This window comes from Engraulis encrasicolus, chromosome 6 (genome assembly GCF_034702125.1).
Source record: "Engraulis encrasicolus isolate BLACKSEA-1 chromosome 6, IST_EnEncr_1.0, whole genome shotgun sequence".
Classification (NCBI taxonomy): domain Eukaryota; kingdom Metazoa; phylum Chordata; class Actinopteri; order Clupeiformes; family Engraulidae; genus Engraulis; species Engraulis encrasicolus.
The window spans coordinates 17,329,735-17,335,859 of record NC_085862.1 but is presented as its reverse complement, the minus strand read 5'-3'; the positions used below and the strand labels follow the sequence as shown (position 1 = coordinate 17,335,859).

At 41.8% G+C, this 6,125-nt stretch overlaps 1 long non-coding RNA gene across 1 annotated transcript; it reads left to right on the top strand.

Moving 5' to 3' along the window:
* The first annotated feature begins 407 nt into the window (after nucleotides 1–407).
* On the top strand, nucleotides 408–1,621 carry LOC134450222 (uncharacterized). Its single transcript, XR_010035038.1, has 3 exons — nucleotides 408–484; nucleotides 1,258–1,323; nucleotides 1,468–1,621. It is a non-coding gene; the product is annotated as an uncharacterized LOC134450222 (long non-coding RNA).
* The last annotated feature ends 4,504 nt before the right edge of the window (nucleotides 1,622–6,125 follow it).

Genomic DNA, 6,125 nt, shown 5'->3' with positions numbered 1-6,125 from the left:
GTCCCGCCCCCTTTCTCAGAACTGTCTGTTTATTGGTTCACAGACTTCCCAGAGACAGTTGGAAGAGATATTACTATTGGCTGAGGGGCGCTTTGCCGTGAGGAGCGCTTTCGCCACTCTTTGTTGATTGCGACTTCATAAAAAAACTTCATATCGCAAAATTATGCATAGGAGAGCGCCATTTCGGCGCCCCTTCTTCACATGGCGCTCTAGGCGACCGCCTAGCCGGCCTATGCTAAAAACCGGCCCTGTCTGTAAGGTAAGACATTCAATGCTGATTGTCTTTAAGGTTTTTATATTGTGTGTGTGTGTGTGTGTGTGTGTGTGTGTGTGTGTGTGTGTGTGTGTGTGTGTGTGTGTGTGTGGCTTTCCCTAATGTTTATGATTTGTCATTTGTCTTTATGTCTTTTCAGATCAGTGCTGAATTCAAAATAATCACCACAGTTCCCCTGCAATCCAAGCAACTGTTGCTGAATTGGCTGATGTAAGTTTCTGTCTTTTTCGCCTGTCTACTTGATGGTTCCTGAGCAGAAAGCCTTTAACTATTGAGTTACACCCCTGCATGTTAAAACCCAATAGAGAGGATCATGATCTGCCTTAGTAGTCATGGTACCAGTACATTCATATGCATTTTTCTTTTGGTGGCAGTCAGCTTCCCAATGCTGATGCCATTCATAGAATCCCAAAACAAATCAGTACCACCACCATTTTTGACCGTAAACATGGGACTGTTTTCTTTATACTTCTCCCTTGGCTACTATCACACATGCTTGAAACAATCTAAAGCAAATGTGTTCATCATGGTTTCATCAGAGACAAACAGACTTCAGATATGGATTGCTGGAACCATGTCCTCTGGTCTGATGACACCAACATGAACACATTTTTTCGGATGGTGTCAAGCATGTGTGGTGTTAACCAAGTGAGTAGTACAAAGTAAACTGTCCCATGCTCATGGTCAAGTAGTGGTAGTGGGACAGACATGGTTTTAGGCTGGATGCATGGAGTCAATATTGGAAATCTGAATTTCACCAACATGTACCATGACAATTGAAGCAGATCATGATACAGTCTGCGATTTTAAAGGTGCAGAGAGTGATTTTTTTTTAAGTAGTTTATTTCCAGAACTCATGCTGCACAGGTTACAAATGTTCTCCTTTTTCTTTCTTTCTTTCTTTCTTTCTTTCTTTCTTTCTTTCTTTCTTTCTTTCTTTCTTTCTTTCTTTCTTTCTTTCTTTCTTTCTTTCTTTCATTAAGTTGTACAAGATGCACCATTTCTGAGGACTTCTGGCACAGTGGCCTGCACTGTTCAAAGTTCGCAAGGTAAGACATTCAATTCGGATTGTCTTTAATGTTTTTATTTGTGAATTACAGCGTTTTTATCTCCTTTCTTGAATGTCTGTGTGGCTTTCTCCTAATGTTAATGATTTGATCGTTAAATTCTTTGGGCTCTTTATGTCTTTTCAGATCAGTGCTGAATTGAAAAGAATCACCAGTCCCACTGCAATGGCCAGCACTGTTCGAAGTCCACAAGGTAAAGCATTCACTTTGGCCACAACCCTACCCAGTGCACCTTAACAACTTGACTCCTGCTTTAAATTAGCTGTTATCTGAATGGGGGTGACTAAATATTCCAGTGGAATATTTTCCATTTCCATTTTGTCGTACTCTGACCAGTGAATATTAGATTATTGCTTAGTACTAGAATTGGAGTTATCTGAGACAAGATGATCTGATCTGAGAAGTGTTGATGACTACCTCCCTGGTGTTCCCACTCTCAGTGTGGAGTGTGACACTATTTGTATGCATTGTGCTATGCTCAACATGACATTGAGAGGCTTCAGTTGAAAGTGAGCAAGCTATCTCACGGTTTCCTTATTTCAATACACTTGCTACACAATTCATATGCAGCTAAACAAAAAGAAATATTAATTATTACTACAATGAAGGGTATAATATCTGAGAGCACTTTGTTGACACATGTTTTTCACTCTGATGGGGGGGAATCAGAGTCGACAGAGTGCACATGCTGTGTTACGCTTTTCATTATATTGCCCATTGTATGTCTGCCTAGAATATTGCATGTTTTATTTTTAATCATAAGTCATCAATGAAACTTATTGAGATGGGGAAAACTGTAAAAGCTTCTTATTTCAGCCCCTTGACAGACAAGCCCTGCATGCCATATTACTGCACGCATGCACAAAGAGCAATGCAATAGACTTTTCCTTCAAAGTCTTCTCGCAAGGAACAGTATATACCGTACCTGTATATGCATAATGAAACTTGTTGTTCTCTTAATTGAGACGAGCTGACCCTTACATCTCTGTGCTCTGAAACATCTTAAACAGAGGATTGGCATCACTGGTTGTCTACTACAAGCTCCTTGTAGACACAGGAGACACAGTAGACCTGGGGTGTTGTTCCATATGAGAGTGAGCTTTTTCATTGGCCTGGGCCCACTGGTATTCCTGTGACACACCAAGTTTCATGTCAAAGTCTTGTCATGCTATGCAATGATCTTGCAGGCCACATAAAATTACTTCATGGGTCACAATTGGCCCTGGGTTTGAGTTTGACATCCCTGCAGAATGAAGGCAACTACACAGCTTTGGCTCTGGTATTTGACGACTTCAGGCCAATTCACACCAGTGTTAAATCATCATCCAGGTCCCACATCAGAATTAGAACTGAGGAAATCTTGACAGTGGAACAGAGGACATGCTTTGGACTTTGCAGTAACCTACTGCCCAGCTTAATGTTGATTTATTTGTTAATTCAAATGGTTAATTTGTGTTTATTTACTTTTTTCTGTATTGAATAGGTCATGGATGAAGTTGTCGTAGACGAAGCAATTGAAGACATCACAATTGGAATCTGCTCTGACAGAAGATTGGGCATCCCACCCTTTGGACATTGTCAGTTTTAGTGTATGTCTGTCACACACGTGACACCCAATCGGAAAGGACTCTTTTTTTTTCAGCAACTAAAAAACAGCAGTTATTTTTGTTTCTTTAAGTGAAATGTACCTTTTTTCTAGAGATCTATTTGCTTGCATGCACTTCCAGCTCCTTGCTGGTTTAAGAATAGCACTTGAGTGTGCATATGTTTTGTACGTACTGTGTTGATTTTGACCCAAACAAAATACCAAAACTAGACTTAAATAAGACTGGGTAATGAGGACAACCAAATGAATGGTGGACTGCCAGATGCACGCGCACATGCATACATTATACGTGCACATGCATACAGTATACGCGCATGAACGCACACACGCACACCTACAAGTGTGGACTAATGCACTTAGTCAATGAGCTAAAATAACTGTATGTAGAGTGAATTTTATTTGTGCCCAATGTGTTCACATGAATGCTAATCCAGCCAGAGAGCACTTTTTCACAGCAACCAAACAAATTATTTTCTTAAAGGTGCACTGTGTAGGATGGTGACCAGAGTAGGCAACTATGCTGCACATTGAAACGGTGCTGCCTATTACCAACTGTGTCCTTTTCATGAATATTTACTTAGTAATAAACGAAAATCTATAAATGTATTAAGAAAATGTTTACTAAAAATCTGTATTTCTAGAAATTCAAAATGACAGTCAGTGGAGAAGATTCCTCTCTTTCCCCCTTTCATGTATGGAAAGAGCAATGTCCCCAGTCATAACGACAACTTAAAGTTTGGTGGTGGTAAATATTCATGAAAAATGCAACATTTTTGCATGGGCAGCATGAAATCTCAAAATAAACTACTGAAAGTAATACACAGTGCACCTTTAAAGCGAATTGGACTTTCTTTCTGTTCACAGACCCTGCTCGTTGATTGGTCTAAGAGTAGCAGTTATTTGTGACTGTGCTTATGTTTTGTATATCTGTGTGCATTTTACATGCGTACAGTGAAAGTCAATACATTTAATCACAGAATTCTGACTCTTTTTGTTTTTGTTTGCACAGGCCTGTACATCAAATTGTGATCTGCAATGCATTTGTATAGCCTAGACCTAATATGTTTACCATATGTTTTTTATTTATTTATTTTTTTGGTGGGGGGGTGGATTGAGACTAAAGAATCATGTTACTGAAATGTAGCTGTATGCATGATTTAGGTGATTCCATCACCTTTTAATAAACATGAAAAAAATACTTTCAAACTATGTCAAAGTTTTGTGTTTTTCCAACATATTTTCTGGTTAATGGAATACCAATTAATTGTTTAGGATTAAAGTGATTTCATCACCTCTGATTTAGGTGAAAAAAACATTTTGTGACTATTTTTAAAAATCACATAGTTCCAACACATTTTTATGATGCTGGAACATGAATAAGTTGTGTTAGGTTGAGGTGATCCAATCACCTCCGTTTAAGGTGATAAAATCACTTAAACCTTACACAATAAAAATAGGGGAAGAAATCATGTTGACCTTACACAATTGGATTGTGTGGGACCGATGTACACATTAAAATCATGTAAATCCAACGAATATTTTCTTTCAGTGTGGTGCCGTGACCCGGATGGGAGTGAGGTTTAAGGGGGAGAGTGTAACGGAGGCTAACTAGCATAGAGTTGGCGTGGAACGTTGGTAAACCTCCCTCCGATAGCTTCATACAGTCTCGTGCCGTTGGGCCAAGAGACTAGTCTGTTGGCCCATCGGTATCGTACTGTGTCTCCCATTGCCGGACCGTTGTAGTTGACGAGATCGCACGTTCGATCCCCGAGGGGGGTGAACAGGTGCAAGATGAGCTCCGTCACAGTGGTGCCGTGACCCGGATGGGACTGAGGTTTTAGGTGGAGAGTGTAACGGAGGCTAACTAGCACAGAGTTGGCGTGGAACGTTGGTAAACCTCCCTCCGATAGCTTCATACAGTCTCGTGCCGTTGGGCCGAGAGACTAGTCTCTTGGCCCATCGGTATCGTACTGTGTCTCCCATTGCCGGACCGTTGTAGTTGACGAGATCGCACGTTCGATCCCCGAGGGGGGTGAACAGGTGCAAGATGAGCTCCGTCACAGTAGCATATGGCGAGCATTAGTGGCTAGAGGCAGGGCTAATAGATATAGGAGCAGGTGAAGTAGAGTAGAGTAGCAAATTAAAGGGTAAAGGTTAAAGTAGTACTGGTATTGCCAGAGAAGCAGATGGATAGGGGTGGATAAAGTGTTCAGTTGTGACACGTGACCTGAGGAAGGCCGACAGGCCGAAACGTTGTCACATTAAAAACTGTGTATTTAACTTGAGAATGTGCGGTACTTCTCTCCTCCTGCAAGTGTATTTTCTGGTTGCCAGCACCTCTGTTTCTGGTGTGCGTTTTGCACCTCCACTCATCAAAGTGTTCAGTCGTGTCACGCCCAGGGAATCAGGTCCTCATTTCATTTGGGAAGGGGGGGCTTTTCAGGTGACTGACTTTCAGGACAGCTTTGTCCTGAGCTAAAGTTGTCAGCGACCCGGAGTATTGCAATGTCCGAGGGCTGATGGCTAGTTATGCTGTCCAGGGGATACGTGTAGACTCTGGCTCACACTGGCAGGGGGATCTAGACCTGAATAGCAGATAAAGTAAGGGAGAGTACCAAGTTGCGTAAACTAGTGCTAGTATTCCTCCTTCAAAAGAGGCACCGTTTGATACCACACAGCTAAAGATCCAGACTGAAAGCTCAGCGTTACCGATACTGTATGAAGCTTTGGGAGGGAGATTTACTGATGTTCTACTATCAAACTCTTCTAGTTGGCATCCATTACACTAGTATTGCACTGTAAAAGGGATACTAGCTAGCTATCTGGGCAGGGGAGAGACTGAAGGGCCGTACACACACGTCGCTGCTATTTACTCGCTACTTGCTCACTCGCCTACTTGCCACTCGCTCTGGGTGATTTTGTTTACTGGTTGTCATGGTTCCCGCTGTCCGCGCCAATAACGTCCGTACGAAACAAAATGTAGGCCTACGCTGTTTAACGTTGATCGTGTGCTGTGCACAACCATGCATATGAGCCTTTGATGGTGTACACTGTATGTACTTTCCTCAACACTTTTAACCAAAGCGTGATGGCGTGCAGAAGTTGGGTGGTCAGAACACCACAGGGGCAACGTCACCTGTCAATAATCTGTATTCTGCATTCCAATTGGTTACTCGCT